This window comes from Pongo abelii, chromosome 7 (genome assembly GCF_028885655.2).
Source record: "Pongo abelii isolate AG06213 chromosome 7, NHGRI_mPonAbe1-v2.0_pri, whole genome shotgun sequence".
In the NCBI taxonomy this organism is placed as follows: Eukaryota; Metazoa; Chordata; class Mammalia; order Primates; family Hominidae; genus Pongo; species Pongo abelii.
This window is the reverse complement of record NC_071992.2, coordinates 46028997-46056014: the sequence shown is the minus strand read 5'-3', so window position 1 is coordinate 46056014 and position 27018 is coordinate 46028997. Positions and strand designations below refer to the sequence as shown.

The 27018-nt window shown below is 39.4% G+C and overlaps 1 pseudogene; it reads left to right on the top strand.

Annotated features, from left to right (window-relative positions):
* The first annotated feature begins 1160 nt into the window (after positions 1-1160).
* Positions 1161-27018, top strand: part of LOC129060833 (uncharacterized) — a 31463-nt pseudogene continuing 5605 nt past the window's right edge.

Here is a 27018-nt window from a genome sequence, read left to right as displayed (position 1 = left end):
GGTTTAACTCTGTGAGGTTAATCCACACATCACAAAGCAGATTCACAAATAGCTTCTTTCTACTTTTTATCTGTGGATATTATGTTTTTCACCACCAGCCTCAGATAAGTCTCCCAAATGTCCCTTCAGAAATAATATAAAGTGTGTTTTATATTATATATATAATATATAATATATATTATATATAATATATATAATATATTATATATAATATATATAATATAATATATTAATTATATAATAATATATAATTATAATATTATAATATAATATAATAATATATAATTATTATATTATATTAAGAATTATATGAATATATTATATTATATAACCTGCAGAATCAAAAGAAAGGTTAAACTTTGTGATATAGATCCACACATTACAAATTACTTTCACAGATAATTTATTTCTAGTTTTTATCTGGGGATATTTGATTTTTCAACTTAGACCTCAATGGGCTCCCAAATGGCCCTTTGCAGTTTCTACAAAAATAGGGTATCCAACATGCTGAATCTAAATAAAGGTTTAATTTTGTCAGATGAATCCAGATATCACAAAGCAGTTTCACAAATAGCTTCTTTCTAGTTTTTTTTAAAGTATCTATTGATCATTCTTGAGTGTTTCTCGGAGAGGGGGATGTGGCAGGGTCATAGGATAATAGTGGAGAGAAGGTGAGCAGATAAACACATGAACAAAGGTCGCTGGTTTTCCTAGGCAGAGGTCCCTGAGGCCTTCTGCAGTGTTTGTGTCCCTGGGTACTTGAGATTAGGGAGTGGTGATGGCTCTTAATGAGCATGCTGCCTTCAAGCATCTGTTTAACAAAGCGCATCTTGCACCGCTCTTAATCCATTTAACCCTGAGATGACACAGCACATGTTTCAGAGAGCATGGGGCTGGGGACAAGGCCATAGATCAACAACATCTCAAGGCAGAAGAATTTCTCCTAGTACAGAACAAAACGGAGTCTCCTATGCCTAATCCTTTCTAAACAGACACAGTAACAATCTGATCTCTCTTTCTTTTCCCCACATTTCCCATTTTCTTTTCAACAAAACCACCATCATCATCATGGCCCGTTCTCGATGGTCGCTGTCTCTTCAGAGCTGTTGGGTACACTTCCCAGATGGGGCGGCTGGGCAGAGGTGCTCCTCACTTCCCAGATGGGGCAGCCGAGCAGAGGCTCTCCTCACTTCCCAGACAGGGTGGCCGGGCAGAGGTGCTCCTCACTTCCCAGATGATGGGCATTTGGGCAGAGGGGGAGGCCGGGCAGAGATACTCCTCACCTCCCAGCCGAGGAGTCTGGGAAGAGGCTCTCAATTCCTAGACAGGGAGGCCGGGCAGAGGTGCTCCTCATTTCCCAGATGGAGCGGCCGGGCAGAGGCACTCCACACTTCCCAGATGGGATGGCCAGGTAGAGGCGCTCCTCACTTCCCAGACAGGGCAGTCAGGCAGAGGCGCTCCTCACTTTCACCCAGACGGGGTGGTGGCAGTGCAGAGGCGCTCCTTAACTGTCAGATGGGGTGGCTGGGCAGAGGTGCTCTTCACTTCCCAAACGGGGCAACTGGGCAGAGGTGCTCTTCACTTCCCAAACTGGGCAACTGGGCAGAGGCGCTCCTCACTTCCCAGATGGGGCGGCCAGGTAGAGGCGCTCCTCACTTCCCAGACGATGGATGGCTGGGCAGTCTCTCCTCACCTCCCAGATGGGGCAGCCAGGCAGAGGTGCTCCTCATTTCACAGATGGGGCAGCCAGGCAGAGGCACTCCTCACCTCCCAGATGATGGGCGGCCAGGCAGAGGCGCTCCTCACCTCCCAGATGATGGGCAGCCGGTCACAGGTGCTCCTCACCTCCCAGACGGGGCAGCCGGGCAGAGGCACTCCTCAACTCCCAAACGAGGGTGGCCGGGCAGAGGCACTCCTCACCTCCCAGACAGGGGCAGCCAGGCAGAGGCACTCCTCAACTCCCAGACAGGGCGACTGGGCAGAGGCACTCCTCACCTCCCAGATGGGTCGGCCAGGCACAGGCGCTCGTCACTTCCTCCCAGATGGGGTGGCAGCCGGGCAGAGGTGCTCCACACCTCCCAGATGGGGTGGCTGGGCAGAGGTGCTCCTCACCTCCCAGATGAGGTGGCCAGGTACAGGTGTGCCTCACCTCCCAGATGGGGTGGCCAGGCAGAGGCGCTCCTCACTTCCTTCCAGATGGGGTGGCAGCCAGGCAGAGGCACTCCACACCTCCCAGATGGGGCGGCCGGGCAGAGGTGCTCCTCACCTCCTAGATGGGGCAGCCGGGCTTAGGCTCTCCTCACTTCCCTGATGGGGTGGCTGGGCAGAGGCACTCCTCACTTTACAGACGTGGCAGCCGGGCAGAGGCAATCCTCACCTCCCAGATGGGCAGCCGGGCACAGGTGCTCCTCACCTCCCAGATGGGGCGGCCAGACAGAGGCACTCCTCACTTCCTCCCAGATGGGGTGGTGGCCGGGCAGAGGTGCTCCTCACCTCCCAGACAGGGCAGACAGGCAGAGGTGCCCCTCACCTCCCAGATGGGGCAGCCGGGCAGAGGTGCTCCTCGCTTCCCAGACGGGGTGGCTGGGCCTAGGCTCTCTTCACATCCCAGAAGATGGGTGGCCATGCAGAGATGCTCCTCACTTCTTATATGGGATGGCAGCGGGGCAGAAGTGCTCCTCACTTCCCAGATGGGGTGGCTGGGCAGAGGGGCTCCTCACATCCCAGAAGATGGGTGGCCAGGCAGAGATGCTCCTTACTTCCTAGATGGGGTGGCGGCCAGGCAGAGCCTGTAATCTTAGCACTTTGGAGGCCAAGGCAGGCTGCTGGGTGGTGGAGGTTGTAGCGAGCAGAGATCACACCACTGCACTCCAGCATGGGGAACATTGAGCATTGAGAGAGCGAGACTCCGTCTGCAATCCCAGCACCTCGGGAGGCTGAGGCGGGTAGATCACTTGAGGCCAGGAGCTGGAGACCAGCCCAGTCAACATGGCAAAACCCCATCTCCACCAAAAATACAAAAACCAGTCAGGCGTGGTGGCGCATGCCTACAATCCCAGGCACTCAGAAGGCCGAGGCAGGAAAATCATAGGAGCCTGAGGCAGGAAGGTTGCAGCGAGCTGAGATCACGGCAGTGCAGTCCAGCCTCAGCAACAGGGGGAGACCAAAGAAAGAAGTAGAGGGAGACCGAAGAAAGAAGGGAGATGAGGGAGAGGGAGGCAGACCAAAGAAAGAAGGAGAGGGAGACTGAAGAAAGGAGATGAGGGAGAGGGAGAGGGAAAGGGAGAACTTCTTTCTAGTTTTTAACTGTGGATATGCGGGCTTCACTGGGCTCCCAAATGTCCCTTCACAGTTTCTACAAAAATAGGTTCTGCAACCTGTTGAATCTAAATAAAGGCTTAACTTTGTCAGACGAATCCACACATCACAAAGCAGTTTCACAGATAGCTTCTTTCTAGTTTGTAACTGGGGATATTTGGTTTTTCCCCATAGACCTTTATGGGTTCCCAAATGTCTTTTTGCAGATTATCCAAAGAGAGTGTTTCCAACCTGCTGAATAAAGAAAAAGTCATACTCTGTGAGATGAATCCAGACATCACAAAGCAGTTTCACAGATATGTTCTTTCCAGATTTTATCTGCGGGTTTTCTGTTTTGACTCATAAGCATCAATAAGTTCCAAAATGGATTTTCAAAGATTCTGCAATAAGAGTGTTTCCAACATGCTGTAAAACAGGAGGTTTTAACTCTGTAAGATGAATCTACACATCACAAAGCAGTTTCACAGACAGATTCTTTCTAGTTGTTTACTGGGCATATTCGGTTTTTATTTATATGCCTCAATGGTCTCCCATATGTCCTTTGACAGATACTTCAAAAAGACTGTTTTCAACTTGCTGAATCAGAAGAAAGGTTTAACTCTGTGAAATGAATCAACACATCACAAAGCAGTTTCAGAGATAGCTTCTTTTTATTTTGTATCTGGGAATTTCTGTTTTTCCCCTAGGCCTCAATAAGCTCCCAAATGTTCCAATGCATATTCTCCAAATAGAGTGTTACCACTCTCCTGAATAAAAAAAAAATATTTCTGTGAGATGTATCCACACATCACAAAGCATTTTCACAGATAACTGCTTTTCAGTTTTTATCTGCGAATACTAAGTTTTCCCCATAGGACTGAATTTGCTCCCAGTTGTCCATTCATAGATTCCCCAAAAAGAGTGTTTCCAACCTGCTGAACCAAGAGAAAGGTTTAACTATGTGAGGTGAATCTTGACATAACAAAGCAGTTTCACAGATAGATTCTTTCTAGTTTTTATCTGGGGTTATTTCGTTTTGCCTCATAGGCTTCAATGGGCTCCAAAATGCCTTTTTGCAGATTCTGCCAAAAGAGTTTTTCCAACCTGCTGAATCAAAAGGAAGGTTTAAATCTGAGAGATGAATCCACACTTCTAAAAGCAATTTCACTGAAAGTTTCTTTTTAGTTTTTATCTGGGGATATTTGGTTTTGCCCCATAGGCCTCAAAGGGCTCTTAAGTGTCCCATTGCAGATTCTTCAAAAAAGTGTTTCCGACCTGCTGAATCAAAAGAAAGGTTTAACTCTGTAAGATGAATCCACATATTCCAAAGCAGGTTCACAGATAGCTTCTTTCTAGTTTTTATCTTGCAATATTTGGTGTTTCCCTGTAAACCTCAGTGGGCTCCCAAATGTCTCCTTTCAGATTCTCAAAAAAGAGTGTTTCCAACCTGCTGAATCAAAACAAAAGTTTATCGGTATGAGATGAATCCACAAATCACAAAGCAATTTCACACATAGCTTCTTTCTAGTTTTATCTGGGGATACTTGCTTTTTTTTCTCAGGCCTCAATGGGTTCTGTATTGTCCCTTCACATATTCTCCAAAGAGAGTTGTTCCAACCTGCCGAATCAAAGAAAAGTTTATACTTTGTGAGATGAATTCACACATCACAAAGCAGTTTAATGGATAGCTTTTTTCTAGTTTCTATCCTGGGATATTTGTTTTTTTTTCCCCACAGGCCTGAAAGGGCTCTGAAATGTCTTCTCACAGAGTCTCTGAAAAGACCTGCTGAATCAAAAGAAATGTTAAACTCTGTGACATCAATACACACATCAAAAAGCAGTTTCAAAGATATTTGTAGTTTTTTCTGGGGATATTCAGTTTTTCCCCATAGACCTCAAAGGACTCCCAAATGTGCCTTCTTAGATCCTCCAAAAAAGAGTATTTCCAACCTGCTGGATCAAAAGAAAAGTTTAACTCTTTGAGATTAATCCACATATCATAAAACAGTTTCACACAAGCTTCTTTCTAGTTTGCATCTGGGGATGTTTGGTTTTTCCCCATAGCCCTCAACGAGCTCTGATATGTCCTTTTGAAGATTCTCCAAAAAGTAAGTTTCCAATCTGCTGAATCAAAAGAAGTGTTTAACTCTGTGAGAGTAATCCATACATCACAAAGCAGTTTTACACATTGTGTCTTTCTAGTTTGTCTGTGGATGTTTGCATTTTCCCCATAGGCCTCAATGGGCTCCCAAATATCCCTTCCCAGATTCTCCAAATAGAGTGTTTCCAACCTGCTGAATCAAAAGAAAGGTTTAACTCTGTGAGATGAATCAACACATCATAAAGCAGTTTTGGAGAGAACTTCTTTATAGTTTTTATCTGGGAATATTCTGTTTTTCCCCATAAACCTCACTAAGATCCCAAATGTCCCTTTGCAGGTTCTCAGAAAAGAGTGTTTCCAATTTGCCAAATCAAGAGAAAAATTTAACTGTGTGACATGAATCCACACATCACAAAGCAGTTTCACAGAGAGCTTCTTTTTCGTTTTTGTTTTTTTTTTATATACTTTAAGTTTTAGGGTAGATGTGCACAACGTGCAGGTTTGTTACATATGTGTACATGTGGCATGTTGGTGTGCTGCACCCATTAACTCATCATTTAACATTAGGTATATCTCCTAATGCTATCCCTCCCCCCTCCCCCCACCTCACAACAGGACCCGGTGTCTGATATTCCCCTTCCTCTGTCCATGTGTTCTCATTTTTCAATTCCCACCTATAAGTGAGAACATGCAGTGTTTGGTTTTTTGTCCTTGTGATAGTTTTCTGAGAATGAAGGTTTCCAGCTTCATCCATGTCCCTACAATGAACACGAACTCATCCTTTTTTTTAGAGTTGCATAGTATTTCATGGTGTATATGTGCCACATTTTCTTGATCCAGTCTCTCATTTTTGGACATTTGGGTTGGTTCCAAGCCTTTGCTATTGTGAATGGTGCCCCAATAAACATATGTGTGCATGTGTCTTTATAGTGGCATGATTTGTAATCCTTTGGGTATATACCCAGTAATGGGATGGCTGGGTCAAATACATTTCTAGTTCTAGATCCCTGAGGAATCGCCAAACTGACTACCACAATGGTTGAACTAGTTTACAGTCCCACCAACAGAGTAAAAGTGTTCCTATTTCTCCACATCCTCTCCAGCACCATCTGGAGATATATGGTTTTGCCACATAGGCTTCAAAGGGCCCTAAGTGTCATTTCACAGATTCTGCCAAAACAGTGTTTCCAAACTGCTTAATCAAAAGTGCAGTTGAGTTGTGAGATGAATCCACCCATCACAAAGCAGTTTCACAGATTGCTTCTTTCTAGTTTTATCTGGAAATATTCAGTTATGCCCTATAGGCTTCAAAGGACTCCCAAATGTCCCTTCACAGATTCTCCAAAAAGAGTGTTTGCAACCTGACAAATCAAAAGAAAGGTTAAACTCTGTGAGATTAATCCACATGTCACAAAGCAGTTTCATAGATAGCTTATTTCCGGTTACTCTCTGGGAATATTCTGTTTTTCCCCTTAGTCCTCAATGGGCTCTCAAATGTCCCTTTGCAGATTCTCCAAAAACAGCGTTTCCAATCCACTGAACCAAAAAAGTTTTAACTCTGTGAGATGAATCCACACATCATGAAACAGTTTCACCGATAGCTTCTTTCCAGTTTGTATCTGGGGTTATTCATTTTTTTTTCCATAGGCCTAAATGGGTTCCCAAATATTCCTTCACAGATCCTCCAAAAAGGGTGTTTCCAACCTGCTTAATTAAAAGATATGTTTAAGTCTGTGAGATGAACCAACACATCACAAAGTAGTTTCAGAGATAACTTCTTTCTAGTTTTTCTCTGGGAATATTCTGTTTTTCCCCATAGTCCTCAATGGGCTCCCAAATGTCCCTTTGCAGCTTCTCCCAAAAAAGTTTTACCACAATGCTGAATCAAAAGGAAAGGATAATTCTGTGAAATGTATCACAAAACAGTTTCACAGGTAGCTTCTTTGTACTTTTTATCTAGGGATGTCAGTTTTTTCTCCATAGGCCTCAATAAGCCCCAAATGTCTTTTCACAGATTCTCGAAAAAGAGTCTTTCCAACCTGCTGAATCAAAAAAGGTTTAACTCTGTGAGATGAATCTACACATCACAAAGCAGTTTCAAAGATAGCTTATCTCTAGTTGTAATTTGGAAATATGCCATTTTCTCCATAGGCCTCAATCTGCGCCCAGTTTTCCCTTCACAGATTCCCCAAAAAAAGTGTTTTCAAACTGCTGAATCAAAGGAAATTTTAAACTCTGAGAGATAAATCCACACATGAAAAAGTAGTTTTAAACATAGTTTATTTGTAGTTTATATATGGGGATATTCAATTTTTCACCATAGGCCTCAAAGGGCTCCCAAATGTCCCTTCACAGATGCTCCAAAAAGAGTGTTTCCAATCTGCTGGATCAAAAGAAAAATTTAACTCTTTAAGATGAATCCACACATCACAAAGCAGTTTCACAGATAGTTTCTTTCTCGTTTTTATCTGGGGATATATCGTTTTGCCACATAGGCTTCAATGGGCTCCAAAATGTCTTCTCTCAGATTCTGCAAAAAGAGTGTTTCCAACCTGCTGAATCAAAAGAAAGGTTTAACTCTGTATATGAATCTACACTTCACAAAGCAGTTTCACAGATAGCTTATTTCTAGTTTTTATCTGGGGATATTCTGTTCTTCCCCATAGGCCTCAATTGGATCCCAAATGTCCCTTTGCAGATTCTCCAAAAGAAGTGTTTCCAACCTGCTGAATCAAAAGAAAGGTTTAACTGTGTGTGGTGAATCCATATATTACAAAGCAATTTCACAGATAGCTTCTTTTCAGTTTTCATCTGGGAATATTTGGTTTTTCCCCATAGTCCTCAAAGGGCTCCAAATAGTCCCTTCACAGATTCTCCAAAAAATAATGTTTCAGATAGCTTCTTTCTTGTTTTTGCCTGAGGACATTCGGTTTTTCTCCATAGGCCTCAATGGGCTCCCACATGTCCCTTCGCTGATTCTCCAAAAAGGGTGTTTTCAGCCTGCTGCATCAGAATAAAGGTTTAACTCTGAGATCAACCAACAAAACACAATTCAGTTTCAGAGACAGCTTCTTTCTGGTTTTTATCTGGGAATATTCTGTTTCCCCGCATAGGCCTCAATAAACTCCCAAATGTCCCTTTGCAGCTTCTCCAAAAAGAGTGTTACCACCCTGCTGAATCAAAAGAAAGGGATAATTCTGTGAGGTGTATCTGCACTTCACAAAGCAGTTTCACAGGGAGTCTCTTTCTTGTTTTTATCTAGTAATACTCGGTTTTTCCCAATAGGCCTCAATAAGCTACCAAATGAATCTTTGCAGATTCTCAAAATACAGTGTTTACAACTTGCTGAATGAAATAAAAATTTAACTCTGTGAGATGAATCCATACATCACAAAGCAGTCTCACAGAGAGTTTCTTTTGAGTTTTTATAGGGGAATGTGTGGTTTTGCCTCATAGGCATCAGTAATCCCCAAAATGTCTTTTCACAGATTCTGCAATAAGAAGTTTCCAACCTGCTGAATCAAAATAAAGCTTTATTTCTGAGAGATGAGTTAACACATCACAAAGCTGATTCACAGACAGCTTCTTTCTAGTTTCAGCTTCTTTCTAGATTCTATCTGGGAATATTTGGCTTTTCCCCATAGTCCTCAAAGGGCTCCCAAATGTCATTTTGCAGATTCTCCATAAAGAGTGTTTTCTACCTGTGAAATCAAAGGAAAGTTTAAACTCTGTAAAATGTATCCATACAACATATAGCAGTTTCAGAGATAGCTTCTTTATTGTTTTTATCTGGGAATATTATCTTTTTACACATATGCTTCAATAAGCTCCCAAATGTCCCTTCCATATTCTCCAAATAGAGTGTTACCACCCTACTAAATCAAAACAAAATTTTAATTCTATGAGATGTATCCACACACCACAAAGCAGTTTCACAGATAGCTACATTCTAGTTTTTATCTGGGGATATTATGTTTTCTCTATAGGCTTTAATGTGCTCCCAAAAGTCCCATCCTAGATTCCCCAAAAAGACACAAAGACAATTCACAGATAGCTTAATTCTCATTTTTATCTGGGGATAGTCAGTTGTTTTTAATAGTCCAGAATTTGTTCCAAATGTTTCTTGAAAGATATTCCCAAAAAAGTGTTTCCAACCTGCTGAATCAAAACAGAGGTTTAAATCTGTGAAATGAATCTACACATCACAAAGCAGTTTCACAGAAAACTTCTTTCAAATTTTCTTCTAGGAATATTTGGTTTTTCCCCATAGACCTCAATGGGTTCCAAAATGTTTCTTCACCAATTCTCCAAAAACAGTGTTTCCAACCTGCTGAATCAAAAGAAAGGTTTAACTCTGTTAGTTGAATCGACACATTACAAAGCAGTTTCACTGAATTCTTTCTAGATTTTATCCAGGGATAATTGATTTTTCCCAATAGGCCTTAATGGTCCCCCAAATGTCCCTTCACAGATTCTCCAAAAAGAGTGTTTCCAGAGTGCCAAACCAAAAGAAATGTTTAACTCTGTGAGATGAAACCACACATCTCAAAGCAGTTTCCTAGAAAGCTTTTTTCTTGTTTTAATTTGGGAATGTTCTGTTTTTCCCCCACAGGTCTCAATCAGCTTCAAATATCTTTTCACAGATTCACCAAAAAGAGTGTTTCCAACGTGCAGAATCCAAAGACAAGTTTAGCTCTCTGAGATGAATCCACACATTGCCTAGAAGTTTCACAGATAACTTCTTTCTTGTCTTTATCTGGGAACATTCTATTTTGACTAATAGGCTTCAATGGCTTTCAAATGTCCTTTCCCAGAGTGCACCAAAAGGGAGTTTCAAACTTGCTGAATCAAAAGAAAGGTTTAAATCTTTGAGATTAATCCACACATCACAAAGAAGTTTCACAGATACCTTCTTTCTAGGTTTTTTCTACTTTTTCTCTGGGATAATTGGTTCTTCCCCATAGATCTCAATGGGCTCCATAATGTCCCTTTGCAGATTCTCTAAAAACACTGTTTCCAGCCTGCTGAATGAAAAGAAAGTTTTAACTCTGTGAGATGAATACACACTTCACAAAGCAGCTTCACAGATCACTTCTTTCTAGTTTTTATCTGAGGATATTAAGTTTTACCCAACAGGCATCAATGTGCTTGCTAATGTCCCCTCACAGATTCTCCCAAAAGAGTGTTTCCAACCTGCTGAATCAAAAGAAAGTTTTAACTCTGTGAGATGCATCCACACCTCACAAAGCAGTTTCATGGATACCTTCTTTCTAGTATATATCTGGGAATATTCAGTTGTTCCCCATTAGCCTAAATGGGCCTCCAAACGTCCCCTTGCAGATTCTCCAAAATTGTGTTTTCAACCTGTTGATTCAAAAAGAAGGTTTAAGTCTTTGAGAATAATCTATACACCACAAAGCATTTTCACGGATAGCTACTCTGTAGTGATGATCTGGGGATGTTTGGCTTTTCCCCATAGACCTCAATGGGTGCCCAAATGTTTCTTCACAGATTCTCCAAAAACATCGTCTCTAACCTGATGAATTAAAAGAAAGATTTAACTGTGTGAGATGAATCCACACGTCACAAAGTAGTTTCACAAATAGCTTCTTTCTAGTTTCTGTCTAGGGGTATTCACTATTTCAATATAGGCCTCAATGGGCTCCCAAATGCCCCTTGGCACATTATCCAAAAAGAGTGTTTCCAAACTGCTCAATTAAAACAAAGCTTTAACTCTGTGAGATGAATCCATAAATCACCTCAGTTTCAAACATAGCTTCTTTCTACTTTCTATCTGGGAATATACACTTTTTCCCTATAGCCCACAATGGGCTCCAAATGTCCCTTCACACATTCTCCAAAAAGAGTGTTTTCAACCTGGTGAGTTAAAAAGAGGTTTAACTCTGTGAGATGAATCTACACATCACAAAGTAGTTTCACAGATACCTTCTTTGCAGTTTTTACCTGGGGATATTCTGTTTTCGCCCATAGGCCTCAAAGGTTATCCAAATGTCCATTCACAGATGCTCCAAAAAGAGTGTTTCCAACCTGCTGAATCCAAGAAAGGTTTAACTTTGTGAGATGAATACACTTCACAAAACAATTTCAAAGACAGCGAACTAGCTTTCATCTGGGGATATTGGGTTTTCCCCATAGGTATCAATGGGCTCCCAAATTGTACCTTCTCAGATTCTCCAAAACGAGTGTTTCCAGCATGCTGAATCTAAAGAAAATTTTATCTCTTTGAGATGAATCCAAAAATCACAAAGAAATTTCACAGATAACTTCTTTCTAGTTTTTATCTGGGGATTCTTTTTTTCTATGGGCCTCAAAGGGCTACAAAATGTTCCTTTGCAGATACTACAAAAAGAGTGTTTACAACGTGCTGAATAAAAAAAAAGTTTATCTCTGGGAGATAAATCCACACATCAAAAATCAGTTTCTCAGATAACTTCTTTCTAGTTTTTATATGGGGATAATCTGTTTTGCCCCACAGGCCTCAATGTGCTCCCAAATGTCTCTTTGAAGATTTTACAAAAAGAGTGTTTCCAACCTGCTGAATCAAAAGAAAGGTTTAACTCTGTGAGATGAACTCACACACCAAAAAGTAGTTTCACAAATCGCTTCTTTCTACTTTTTATCTCAGGATATTTTTAGTTTTTCCCCATAGGCCTTCATGGGCTCTGAAATGTCCCTTTGCAGATTCTCCAAAAACTGTGTTTACAAGCTGCTGAATTGAAAGAAAGCTTTAAAACTGTGAGAGAAGTCCACACATCACAAAGCTGTTTCACAGATAGCTTCTTGCTAGTTTTTATCTGAGGATATTTTGTTTTTATCCATAGGCCAAAATGGGCTCCCAAATGTCCCTTTGCAGATTCTCCAAAAAAGGTGTTTCCAACCTGCGTAATCAAAAGGTAATTTTACCTTTGTGAAATTAATCCACAAATCACATAGCAATTTCACAGACAGCTTCTTTCTAGTTTTTCTCTGGAGATATTGAGTTTCTTTCCATAGGCCTCAAAAGGCCTTTCAATGTCCCTTCACAGACTCTGTAAAAAGAGTATTTCCAACCTGCTGAATCAAAAAAAAAAAAAAAAAATGCCGAGGTCTGTGAGATGAATCCACACATCACAAAGCAGTTTCACAGATAGCTTCTTTCTAGCTTTTATCTGGGGAGGTTCTTTTTTTTTTTTTTTTTTTTTTGCATAGGCCTCAGTGGACTCCTAAATGACTCTTTGCAGATTCTACAAAAACAGTGTCTCCAACCTGCTAAATCAGAAGAAAGGTATATCCCTGTGAGATGAACTTTCATATCACAAAACAGTTTCACAGATAGCTTCTTTCTAGCTTTATTTAGGTTATTCTGTTTTTCCCCGTAGGCCTCAATAAGCACCCCAATGTCATTTTCTAGATTTTCCAATTAGAGGGTTTCCAACCTGCTGAATCAAAAGAATGGTTTCACTCTGTGAACTGAATACACACATCACAAAGCAGTTTCACAGATAGCTTCTTTTTAGTTTTTATCTGGGGATATTCAGTGTTTCCCCATAAGCCTCAAAGGGGTCCCAGACGTCCCATCACAAAGTCTCCAAAAAGAGTGTTTCCAACCTCTTGGATCAAAAGTAAGATTTAACTCTGTGAGGTGAATCCATAAAAGACAAAGCAGTTTCACAGATAGTTTTTTCTAGTTTTTATCTGGGGATATTCTGTTTTTACTTACAGGCCAAAATGGCTCCAAAATATTTCTTCACAGAACCTCCAAAAAAAGTGATTCCAACCTGCTGAATTAAAGTTTTAACACTGTGAGATGAATACACGTCACACAGGATTTTCACAAATAACTTCTTTGTTGTTTTCATCTCGGTATATTCGCTTTTTTCTCATAGGTTTCAATGTCTCCCAAATGTCCCATTGCACATTCTCCAAAAACGGTTTTTCCAACCTGCTGAATCAAAAGAAAGGTTTAACTCTGAGAGATGAGTCCACTTATCACAAAGCAGTTTCACAGATAGATTCTTTCTTGTTTTTATCTGGGGATATTCGGTTTAGCCCCATATTCCTCAATGGTCTCCCAAATGTCTCTTTGTCGATTCTCCAAAAAAAAGTGTTTCCATCCTGCTGATTCAATAGAAAGTTCAACTCTGTAAGATGAATCCACACATCACATAGCAGTTTCACAGATAGCTTCTTTCTAGTTTATCTCTAGGGATATTTGTTTTTTCCATATATGCCTCAATGGGCTCCCCAACAACCTTTCAAGGATTCTACAAAATGAGTGTTATCAACCTGCTGAATCAAAACAAAGGCTTAACCCTGTGAGATGAAGCCACACATCACAAAGCAGTTTCACAGATAGCTTCTTTCTAGTTTCTATTTGTGAATTTTCTATTTTTCCTTTTAGGCCTCAATGGGCTTTGAAATATTCTTTTGCAGATTCTACAAAAAGAGTGCTTCCAACCTGCTGAATAAAAAGAAAGACTTGACACTGTGACATGAATCCACCCATCAAAAAGCTGATTCACAGTTTTTATCTGGAGTTATTCAGTTGTTTTCCATTGGCCCGAATGGGTTCCCAAATATTTCTTTGAAGATATTCTAAAAATAGTGTTTCCAACCTGCTGAATCAAAACAAAGGTTTAACTCTGTGAGATTAATTCACACATCACAAAGTAGTTTCACAGATAGCTTCTTTCTTTTTTCTATCTGGGGATATTTGGCTTTTACATATGTGCCTCAATGGGCTCCAAAATGTCACTTCGTTGATTCTACAAACAAAGTGCTTCCCACCTGCTGGATCAAAAACAAGAAGTTTAACTCAGTGAGATGAATCCGGGCATCACAAAGCAGTTTCACATATAGCTTCTTTCTAACTTTTATCCAGGTACATTCTGTTTTTTCTATAGGCCTCATTGGGCTTACAAATATCCCTTTGCATATTCTGCAAAAAAAGTGTTTCCAACCTGCTGAATCAAAAGAAAGGTCAGCTCTGTGAGGTGAATCCATGGATCACAAAGCAGTTTTCCCCAATAGCTTCTTTCAAGTTTTTACCTGAGATACTCAATTTGTCCCCATAGGTTAAAATGGGCTCTCAAATTTCCCTTTGCAGATTCTCCAAAAAGAGTGTATTTAAACTGCTGAATCAAAAGAGAAGTTGTAATCTGTGAGATGATTCCACACCTCACACTGCGGTTTCACAGATAACTTCTTTCTGGTTTTTATCTGGATATATTCAGTTTTTACTTATAGGCCACAATAGGCTCCAAAATGTTTCTTCTCAGATCTTCCCAAAAAAAAGTGTTTCCAAACTACTGAATCAAAACAAAGTTTTAACTCTCTGAGATGAATACACATCATAAAGAAGTTTCACAGACAGCTTCTTTCTGGTTTTTATCTGGGTATATTCAGTTTTTTCCCATAGGTTTCAATGGCTTACAAATGTCACTTCACAGATTCTCCAAACAGGGTGTTTCCAACATGCTGAATCAAAAGAATGGTTCAACTCTGTGAGATGAATCCACATATCACAAAGGAGTTTTGCACATTACTTCTTTCTTGTTTTTATCTGGGGTTATTCTGTTTAGCCCCATAGGCCTCAAAGAGCTCCAAAATGTCCCCTCACAGAATCTCCAAAAGAGTGGTTCCAACCTGCTGATTCAATAGAAAGATTCAAATCTGTGAGATGAATCCACACATCACAAAGTGGTTTCACAGATAGCTTTTTCTGGTTTTTCTCTAGAGATATTCAGTTTTTTCCCAAATGCCTCAATGGGCTCCCAAAAGACCCTTCGAAGATTCCCCAAAAAGAGCGTTGCTAACCTGCTGAATCAAAATAAAGATTTAACTGTGTGAGACTAATCCACACATCATGAAGCAGTTCACAAATAGCTCCTTTCTAGTTTGTATTTGGGGATATGTTTTTCTCCATAAGACTCAATGTGCTCCAAAATATCCATTCACAGATTCTACAAAAAGAGTGTTTTCAAGCTGCTGAATAAGAAGAAAGTTTTAAATCTGTGTTTGAATCCACACATCACAAAGCTGTTTCACAGACAGCTTATTTCTAGTTTTTATCTGCTGATATTCTTTTGTTTAGTAGGCATGAAGGGATTCCCAAATGTTTCTTTGCAGATCCTCCAAAACGAGTGTTTCCAACCTGCTGAACCAAAAAAAGGTTTAACTCTGTGAGATGAATACACATATCAAAAAGCAGTTTCACAGATAGCTTCTCTTTTTTCTTTATCTGGGGATATTTTGTTTTCCCCCAAAGGACTCAATGAGCTCACAAACATCCCTTTGAACGTTCCCCAAAAAGAGTGCTTTCAACCTACTATAAGAAAAGTTTAACTCAGTGAGATGAATCCACACATCACAAAGTTGTTTCACAGATAGCTTCTTTCTAAATTTAATCTAGGGATATTCTGTTTTTCCACATTGGCTCCAGTGGGCTCACAAATATCCCTTCACATATTCTCCAAATAGAGTGTTTCCAACCTCCTTAATCAAAAGAAACTTTTAACTTTGTGAGATGAATCCATATCTCACAAAGCAGTTTCACAGATAGCTTCTTTCTAGTTTTTATCTGAGAATATTTGATTTTTCTTCATAGGTCTCAATGGGCTCCAAAATGTTCCTTTGCAAATTCTCTGATTAAAGTGTTTCCAACCTGCTGAATCAAATAAAGATTTAATTCTGAGAGATGTATCAAAACCTTGCAAAGCCGTTTCACAGACAATTCCTTTCTACTTTTCATCTGGGGATACTCTGTTTTTCCCCATAGGCCTCAAAGAGTTCCAAATGTCCTTTTGGAGATTCTGTAAAAAGGGTGTTTCCAAGCTAATTCAAAAGAAAGGGTTAACTCTTTGAGATGAATCCACACATCACAAAGCAATTTCAGAGATAGCTTCTTTCTAGTTCTTATCTGGCAATATTCAGTTTTTCCACATAAGCCTCAGTGGGCTGCAAAAAGTCCCTTCACAGATACCCCAAAAAGAGTGTTTACAACCTGCTGGATCAAAAGAAAAGTTTAGCTCTGTGAGATGAATCCACAAATCACAAAGCAGTTTCACAGATAGCTTATTTATGGTTTTTATCTGGGGATATTTGGCTTTTGTTTACAGGCTTCAATGTTCCTCCATATATCCCTTAGCAGATTCTATGAAAAGAGTGTTTCCAAAGTGCTGAATCAAAACAAAGTTTTAGCCCTTTGAGATGAATCCATGCATCACAAATAAGGTTCACGGATAGCTTCTTTCTTGTTTTTATCTGGGTGTATTCCATTTATTCCCATAGGCTTCAATGGGCTCCCAAATATCCCTTTGCAGATCCTCCAAAAAAAGTGTTTGCAATCTGCAGAATCAAAGAAAAGTTTAACTCATTGAGATGAACCCACACATTTCAAAGCAGTTTCACAGGTAGCTTCTTTCTTGTATTTATCTGGAGATATTATGTTTAGCCCCATAGGCTTCAATGGGCTCATAAATGTCTCATAGCAGATTTCCCTAAAAGAGTTTTTCCAACCTACTGATTCAATAGAAAGGTTCAACTTTATGTGATGTATCCATACATCACAATGCATTTTCACAGATAGCTTCCAACAGAAAAACAGCTTCACAGGTGGCCTCTTTCTAGTTTTTATCTGGGGATATTTTGTTATTCCCTATAGGGCTCAATAGACTCACAAATGTCCCTTTGCAGATTCCCCAAAAATAGTATTTCTATCTTGCTGAATCAAAAGAGAAGTTTAACTCTGTGAGATGAATCCACACATCACAAATCAGTTTCACAGATAGCTTCCTTCTAGTTTTTATCTGTAAATATTCGGTTTTTCCTCATAGGCCTCAATGGGCCCCCAAATGATTCTTTGCAGATTCTCTGGAAATAGTGTTTCCAACCTGCTGAATCAAAAGAAACTTAACTTTGTGAGATGAATCCACATATCACAAACCAGTTTCACAGATAATTTTTTTTGTTTTAGTTTTTATCTGGGGATATTTGGTTTTGCCCCATAGGCCTCAGTAGGCTCACAAGTTTCCCATCACAAATTCTACAAAAAGAGTGTCTCCAATCGGTGAATCAAAAGAAAGTTTTAACTTGGTGAGATGAAACCACACATTGCAAGGCCATTTCATGGACATCTTCTTCCTAGTTTTATCTGGGGATATTCAATTTTTCCCCGTGTGCCTCAGTGGGCTCCCAAATGTCCCTTCAGAGATCCTCCAAAAAAAGTGTTTCCAAACTGCATGTTTCCAAACTGCTGAATCAAATGAAAGCTTTACCTCTGTGAGAAGTATCCACACATCACAAAGTAGTAACACAGATAACTTCTTTCTAGTTTTTATCAGGGGATATTTGGTTTTTCCCATAGGCTTCCATGGTCTCCTGAATGTTTCATCACAGATTTTCCAAAAAAAGTGATTCCAACCTGCCAAATCAAAAGAAAGTTTTAGTTCTGGTAGCTGAATACAAACATCACAAAGCCGTCTCACAAATAGTTTCTTTCTAGTTTTTATCTGAGCATATTCTGTTTTTCCACACAGGCTGCAATGAGCTCCAAAATGTCCCTTTGCAATTTCTCCAAAAAGAGTGTTTCCAACCTGCTGAATCAAAAGAAAGCTTTAACTCTGGGAGGCGAATGCACACATCACAAAGTAGTTTCACAGATAGCTTCTTTCAAGTTTTTATCAGGGAATATTCAGTTTTTCCCCATAGGCCTAAATGGGCTCCCAAATGTCCCTTCGCAGATTCTACAAAAATTGTTTGCAACCTGCTGAATCAAAAGAAATGTTTAAGTCCGGGAGGTGAATCCACACTTCACAAAGCAGTTTCACAGATAGATTCTTCCTAGTTTTTATAAGGAGTTGTTTGGCTTTTCCCCATAGGCTTTAATGGGCTCCAAAATGTCCCTTCACAGATTCTCCAAGAAGAGTGTTTCCAACCTGCTGTATAAAAGAAATTTTTATCTCTGTGAGGTGAAAAAACACACCATAAGGCAGTTTCACAGATAGCTTGTTTCTAGTTTTAACTGGAGATATTTAGTTTTTCCTTTTAGGCTTCAATAGGCTCCCAAATCTTTCTTCACAGGTTCCACAAAAAGAGGTTTTCCAACCTGCTGAATGAATGGAAAAGATTAGCTCTGTGAGATGAATCCAAACTTCATAAAGCAGATTCAAAGGCAGCTTTTTCTAGTATTTATCTTGGGATTTTTTTTTGTTCACCATAGGATTGAATGGGCTCCCAAATGTCCCTTCACAAATTCTACAAAAAGAGTGTTTCCAACCTGTTGAATCAACAGAAAATTTCAAATATGTGAGATGAATCCACACATCACAAAACAGTTTCACAAACAGCTCCTTTCTAGTTTTTATCTGTGGGTATTCCGTTTACCCTCATAGGTCTTTTGGGCTTCCAAACGTCTTTTCACAGATTCTTCAAAAAGAGTGTTTCCAACCTGTGAATCAAAAGGAAGATTAAACTCCATGAGATGAATCCACACATCACAAAGCAGTTTCACAGAGAGCTTCTTTCTACTTTATATCTGGGATATTCAGTTTTTCCTCAAAGGCCTCAATAAGCTCTCAAATATCTTTTCACATTTTCTGCAAAAAGAGTGTTTCCAACCTGCTGAATCAAAAGAAATTTTAACTCTGTGAGATGAATCCACACATCACAAAGTAGTTTCAAGTATAGCTTCTTTCTAGCTTTTATCTGGAGATACTCAGTTTTTCCCCAAAGGCCTCATTGTTCTCCAAAATGTTTCTTCACAGATTCTCCAAAAAGTGTTTCCAACCTGCTGAATCAAAAAAGGCTTAACTCTGTGATGTGAATCCACACATCACAAAGCAGTTACACAGATAGCTTCTTTCCAGTTTTTATCTGGGGATATTTGGTTTTTCCCTTAGGCCTCAATGGGCTGCCAAATTTCCCTTAGCAGATTCTACAAAAAGAGTGTTTCCAAGCTGCTGAATCAAAAGAAAATTTAACTCTGGGGGTTAATGCACACATCACAATGCAGTTTGACAGATAGCTTATTTCTAGTTTTGTCTGTGGATATTCGCTTATTCCTTATAGGCCTCAAAGAGGTCCCAAATGTCCCATTGCAGAGTCTACAAAAAGAGTTACAAGCCTGCTCACTCGAAAGAACAGTCTACTTTTGTGAGATGAATCCCCACAACATAGAGCAGAGTCACAGATAGCTTCCTTGTTGTTTTTATCTGTGGATAATCTGGTTTTTTTGTCGTAAGCCTTAACGGGCTGCAAAATGTCCTTTCCCACATTCTAAAAAAATAGTGTTCTAACCTACTGAATCAAAAGAATGTTTTACCTCTGTGAGATGAATCTACACATAAGAAAGCACTTTCACAGATAGCTCCTTTCTAGTTTTTATCATGGGATATTCTGTTCTCCCCATAAGCTTCCATGGGTTCCAAAATATCCCTTCACAGATTCTGCAAAAAGTGTATTTCCATTCTGCTGAATCAAAGAATGGTTTAACTCTTTAAGATGAATCCACGCATCACAAAGCAGTTTCACTGATATCTTCCTTCTAGTTTTTATATGGGGATATTCAGTTTTTCCCCATAGGTCCCAACAGGCTTCCAAATGTACTTTTGCAGATTCTCCAATAACAGTGTTTCCAACCAGCTGAATCAAAAGAAAGATTTAAGTCTGTGAGGAGAATCTGCATATGATAAAGCAGTTTCATGGATACATTCCTTGTAGTTTTGATCTGGGCATATTTTTTTTTCTTATAGGCCTCAAAGGGCTCCCATATGTGTCTTTGCAGAGTCTACAAAAAGAGGGTTTCCAACCTGCTGACTCAAAAGAAAGGTTAACACAGTAATACAAATTCACACATAACAAAGCAGTTTCACAGATCACTTATTTCTGGTTTCTGTCAGGAGATATTCAGTGTTTCCCCACAGGACTCTATTGGATCCCTAATATCCCTTCACTGATTCTACAAAAAAAGTGTTTCCAATCTGCTGAATCCAAAGGAAGGTTTATCCTTGGGAGATGAATCCACACATCACATAGTAGTTTCACAGATACCTTCACTGCAGTTTTTATGTGGGGATATTCCGTTTTTCCCCATAGGCCTCAATAGGCTCCCAAAAGTTCCCTCACAGTTTCTCTGAGAAGACTGTTTCCAAGTTGCTGAATCAAAAGAAAATTTTCACTTTTTGAGATGAATCCAAAAATCACAAAACAGTTTCACAGACAGCTTCTTTGTAGTTATTATCTTGGGATATTCGGGGGTTTTTTTCCTTATATTCCATAATGGGCTACAAAAAGTCCCTTTGCAGATTTTACAACATGAGTGTTTCCAACCTGCTGAATCAAAAGAAAGGTTTAACTCAGTAAGATGAATCCACACATTACAAAGCACTGTCACAGTTAGCTTCTTTCTAGTTTTTACATTGGGATATTTTGTTTTATCCGGAGACCTCAGTAAGCTCCCAAATGTCTCTTTGCAGATTCTCTAAAAAGAGTGTTTCCCACCTGCTGAATGAACAGAAAGGTTTATCTCAGTGAGATGAATTCACAAATGCAAAGTAGTTTCACAGATAGCGTCTTTCTAGATTTTATCTGGGGATATTTTGTTCATCCTGATGGGCCTCAATGAGCTCTAAGATGTCCATTTGCATATAGTCCAAAAAGAGTATTTCCAATCTACTGAATCTAAAGAAAAATTTAGCTCTGTGAGATGAATCCACACAAACACAGCAGTTGCACAGATAGATTCTTCCTAGCTTTTATCTGGTAATATTCAGTTTGCCCCAATAGGCCTCAGTGGGCTCCAAAGTATCTTTTTGCATATACTCCAAAAAGAGTGTTTCCAATTCACTGAACCAAAAGAAAGGTATACCACCGTGATGAATCCACACATCACAAAGCAGTTTCACAAATAATTTCTTTCTGGTTTTCATCTGGGGATATTTGGTTTTTCCCCATAGGCCTCAAAGGGAGTTCAAAAGTCCCTTCAGAGATCCTCCAACAAGATTGTTTCCAACCTGCTGAATCAAAACAAAGGTTTCACTCTGTGAAGTGAATCCACACATCACAAAGCAGTTTCACAGATTGCTTCTTCCTAGTTTTTATCTGGGGATATTCAGTTTTTCCCACAGGACCCAATGGGTTCCCTAATGCCCCTTCACAGATTCTCCAGAAAGAGTGTATTTACCTGCTAAATCAGAAGAAAAATTTAATTCTGTGAGATGAATCCACACATCACAAAGAGCTTTCACATGTAGCTTCTTTCTCACATTTATCTGTGGATATTCAGCTTTTCCCCTTAGGCCAAAATAGACTCCAAATGTACCTTCACCAATGTGACAAAAAGAGATTTTCCAACCAGTGAGTCAAAAGAAAGGTTTAATGCTGGGAGATGAATCCACACATTTCAATGCAGTTTCACAGATGACTTTTCTTTCATTTTTATCTGAGGATAATATGTTTTTCCCCATAGGCCACAATGGGCTCCCAAATGTCTGGTTGCAGTTTCTACAAGAAGAGTGTTCCCAAGCTGCTGAATGAAGAGAAATATTTAACTCTGTGAGATGAATCCACACTTCACAAAGCAGTTTCACAGATTGCTTCTTTCTAGTTTTTATCTGGAGATATTTGGTTTTTCCCCGTAGGCTTCAATGGGCTCCCAAATATTTCCCGGCAGATTCTCCAAAAAAGGGTGTTTCCAATCAGCTGAATCAAAAGAAAGGTTTAAATCCGTGAGATTAATCCACACATCACAAAGCGTTTTCACAGACAGCTTCTTTCTAGCTTTTACATGGGGATATTTGGTTTTTCCACATTGGCCCCAATGGGTTTTTAAATGTCCCTTCACAGACTCTCCCAAAATGGTGTTTTCAACCTGCTCACTCAAAAGAAATGTTTAGCTCTGTGAGATAAATCCACACTTCAAAAAGCAGTTTCACAAATAGCATTTTTCTGTTTTTTATCTGGGGATATTTGCTTTTTCACCATAGGCCTCAATGCACTAAAAAATGTCCCATCACAGATTCCAAAAAAGGACTGTTTCCAGACTGCCGAATCAAAAGAAAGGTTTAACCCTGTGAGAAGAATCCACACACACAAAGCAGTTTTACAAATAAATTCTTTCAGTTTTTATCTAGGGATACTCCCTTTTTCAACATACACCTGAGTGAGCCCCCAAATGCCCTTTGCAGATTCTACAGAAACCATGTTTCCAAACTGTTGAATAAAAGGAAAGATTTAACTCTGTGAGATGAATCCACACATCACAAAGCAGTTTTACAAACATCTTCTTTCTTGTTTTTGTCTGGGGATGTTCTGTTTTTCACCATAGGCCTCAATGAGCCCTCAAATGTCTCTTTGCAGCTTCTACAAAAACAGTGTTTACAAACTGCTGAACCAAAAAAATGGTTTAACTCTGTGAGACGTATCCACACATCAGAAATCAGTTTCACAGATAGCCTCTTTCAAGTTTTTATCTGGGGATAATCAGTTTTTCACTGTAGGCATCAATGAGCTCCAAAATGTCCCTTTGCAGATTCTAAAAAAACAGTGTTTCCAGACTGCTGAATCAAAACCAAGTTTTAACTCTGTGAGATGAATCCACACATCATAAAGCAGATTTACAGATAGCTTCTCTCTAGGTTTCATGTGGGAAGATTTGGTGTGTCACTATAGACCTCAATGAACTCCCAATTGTCCCTTCCCAGATTCTACAAAAGTACTGCTTCCAACCTACTGAATCAAAAGAAAGGCTTATCTCTGTGATATGTATCCACACATCCCAAAGCAGTTTCACAGATAGTTATTTTTCATTTTTATCTGGGGATATTCATTTTGTCACAATAGGCCTCAACGTGCCCCCAAATATCCCTGTGTAGATTCTACAAAAACACTGTCTCCAACCTGCTGAATCAAAAGAAACATTTAAATCTGTGAGATGAATCCATACATCACAAAGCAGTTTCACAGATAACTTCTTTCTAGTTTTTATCTGGGGCTATTTCCTTTTTCATTACAGGCCTCAATGAGCTCCCAAATAACCCTTCACATATTCTACAAAAATACTGTTTCCAAACTGTTGAATCAAAAGAAAGGTTTAACTTTGTGAGATGAATTCACACATCACTAAGCAGTTTCACAGATAGTTTCTTTCTAGTTTTTATCAGGGGATATTCAGTTTGTCACCATAGGCTTCATTGTGCTCCCAAATGTCCCTTTGCAGATTCTTCAAAAGAACTGTGTCCATCCTGTGGAACCAAAAGAAAGGTTAAACTCTGTGACGAGGACTGACACATCACAATGAAGTTTCACAGATAACTTCTTGCTAGTTTTTCTCTGGGGTTATTCTCTTTTTCACCATTGGCCTCAATAAACTTCCAAGTGTCCCATACAGATTCTACAAAACCAGTGTTTCCAAACTGCTGAATCAAAGGAAAAGTTAAAGTCTGTGACATGAATCCACACATCACAAAGCTGTTTCACAGATAGCTTCTTTCTAGTTTTTATCTGGGGATATTCACTTATTCACCATAGGCCTCAATATGCTAAAAATTGTCCCTTTGCAGATTCTACAAAAACAGTGTTTCCAAACTGCTGAAGCAAAACAAATGTTAACTCTGTGAGATGAATCCACACATCACAAAGCAGTTTCACAGATAGCTTCTCTCTAGTTTTCATCTGGGAATATTTGGTGTGTCCCCATAGACCTCAATGCACTACCAATTGTCCCTTCCCAGATTCAACAAAACTACTGTTTCCAACCTGTTGAATCAAAAGAAAGGCTTAGCCCTGTGAGATGAACCCACTTCCAAAAGAAGTTTCACAGATGGCTTCTTTTTCATTTTTATCTGGGGATATTCAGTTTGTCACCATAGGACTCAATGAACTCCCAAATATCCCTGTGCAGATTCTACAAAAACACTGTTTCCAACTGGCTGAATATATTTAAAAAATGTTTAATTCTGTGAGGTGAACCCACACATCAAAAAGCAGTTTCACAGATAACTTCTTTCCAGTTTTTTTCTAGAGCTATTTGCTTTTCCATTATAGGCCTCAATGAGCTCCCAAATGTCCCTTTGCATATTCTATGTAAATAGCCTTGTTTCCAAAACTGTTTAATCAAAAGAAGTATTTAACTCTGTGAAATGAATCTACACGTCACAAAGTAGTTTCACAGACAGTTTCTTTCTAGTTTTTTTCAGGGGATATTCTGTTTGTCACCGTAGGCCTCAATGAGCTGCCAAATGTCCCTTTGCAGATTCTTCAAAAGGACTGTTTCCAAACTGTGGAATCAAAAGGAAAGTTAAACTCTGTGAGAAGAATCCACACATCATAAAGCAGTTTCACAGATAACTTCTTGCTGGTTTTTATCTGGGGATATTTGCTTTTTCACCATAGGCCTCAGTGAACTTCCAAGTGTCCCATCACAGATTCTACAAAAACAGTGTTTCCAAACTGCTGAATCAAAAGAAAGTTTAAACTCTGTGACATGAATCCACAAATCACAAAGCAGTTTCACAGATAGCCTCTTTTTAGTTTTTATCTGGGGATATTCCCTTTTTCACCGTAGGTCTCAATGGGCTAAAAAATATCTCTTTGCAGATTCTAAAAAAGGAGTGTTTCCAGACTGCTGAATCAAAATAAAGGTTTAACTCTGTGAGAAGAATCCATACCTCACAAAACTGTTTCACAAATAAACTCTTTCAGTTTTTATCTGGGGATATTCGGTTTTTCAACATAAACCTGAGTGAGCACCCAAATGTCCCTTTGCAGATTCTACAGAAACCATGATTCTAAACTGTTGCATCAAAGGAAAGATTTAATTCTGTGAGATGAATCCACACATCGTAAAGCAGTTTCACAGATAGCTTCTCTCTAGTTTTCATCTGGGAAGATTCAGTGTGTCACCATAGGCCTCAATGCACTCCCAAAAGTTTCTTCACAGATTCTACAAAAGGTCTGTTTCCAACTGTGGAATCAAAATAAAGGTTCAACTCTGTGGACAGAATCCACACATCACAGAGCAGTTTCACAAATAACTTCTTTCTCGGATTTTTATCTGCGGTATTCACTTTTTCACCATAGGCCTCAATGAGCTTCCAAAATCTCTTCGCAGATTCTACAAAAACAGCATTTCCAAACTGCTGAATTAAAAGAAAAGTTGAACTCTGTGAGATGAATCCACCCATCACAAAGAAGTTTCACACATAGCTTCTTTCTAGTTTTCATCTGGGGATATTTTGTTTGTCACCAAGGGCCTCAATCAGCTCCCAAATTTCCCCTTGCAGACTGTACAAAAACAGCGTTTCCAAACTGCTTAATCAAAAGAAAAGTTTAACTCAGTGAAATGAATCCACAAATCACAAAGCAGTTTCACAGTTGGCTTCTTTCTTGTATCTATGAAAGGATAGTCATTTTTTCACCATAGGCCTCAATGTGCTCCCAAATGTCCCTTTGCGGATTCTACAAAAACAGTGTTTCCAAACTGCTGAATCAAAAGAGTGGTTTAACTCTGTGAGACGAAGCCACACATCACAAAGCAGTTTCACAGACACTTTCTTTCTAGTTTTTATCTGGAGATTTTAGCTTTTTCACTGTAGGTCTTAATAAACTCCTAAATTTTCGTTGCAGATTATACAAAAACAGTGTTCCTACACCACTGTATCTAAAGAAAGGCTTAACTCTGTGATATTAGTCAACACATAACAGAGCAGTTTTACCGATTGCTTCTTTCTAGTTTTTTATTTGAGGATATTCAGTTGATTACCATAGTCCTCAATGCATGCCCAAGTGTCCCTTCACATATTCTACAAAAGGACTGTTTCCAACCTGCAAAATCAAAAGAAATGTTGAATCCTGTGAGAAGAATACACACATCAAAAAGCAGTTTCACAGATTCCTTCTTTCTAATTTTTAACTGGGGATACTCACTTTTTCACTATAGGCTTCAAGGAGCTCACAAATGTCTTTTTGCACATTCTACAACAACAGTGTTTCCAAATTGATGAATCAAAATAAAGCTTTAATACTGTGACTTGAATCCATGCATCACAAAGCAGGTTTACAAATAGCTTCTTTCTAGTTCTTATCTGGGGATATTCGCTTTCTCACCATAGGTCTCAATGAGCTCCCAAATGTCCCTTTGCAGATTCTACAAAAAGTGTTTCCAAACTGCTGAATCAAAAGAAAGGCTTAACTCTCTGAGATGAATCCAGACATCACAAAGCAGATTCACAGATAACCTTTTTCTAGCTTTTATCTGGAGGTATTCACTTTTTAACCATAGGCCTCAAATAACGCCAAAATGTCTCTTCGCAGACCCTACAAAAGCAATGTTTCCAAACTGCTGAATCAAAAGAAATGCTAAACTCTGTGAGATGAATCCAAACCTCATAAAGCAGTTTCACAGATAACATCTTTGTAGTTTTTATCTGGAAATGTTCTCTTTTTCACCATAGGCCTTAATGCACTCTTAAATATCCCTTCACAGATTCGATAAAAACATTTCCAAACTGCTGAGTGAAAAGAAAGGTTTACCTCTGAGAGATGAATCCACATACCACAAATCAGTTTCACAGTTAACATCTTTGTAGTTTTTAACTGGGGATAGTGGCTTTTTCCCCATAGAC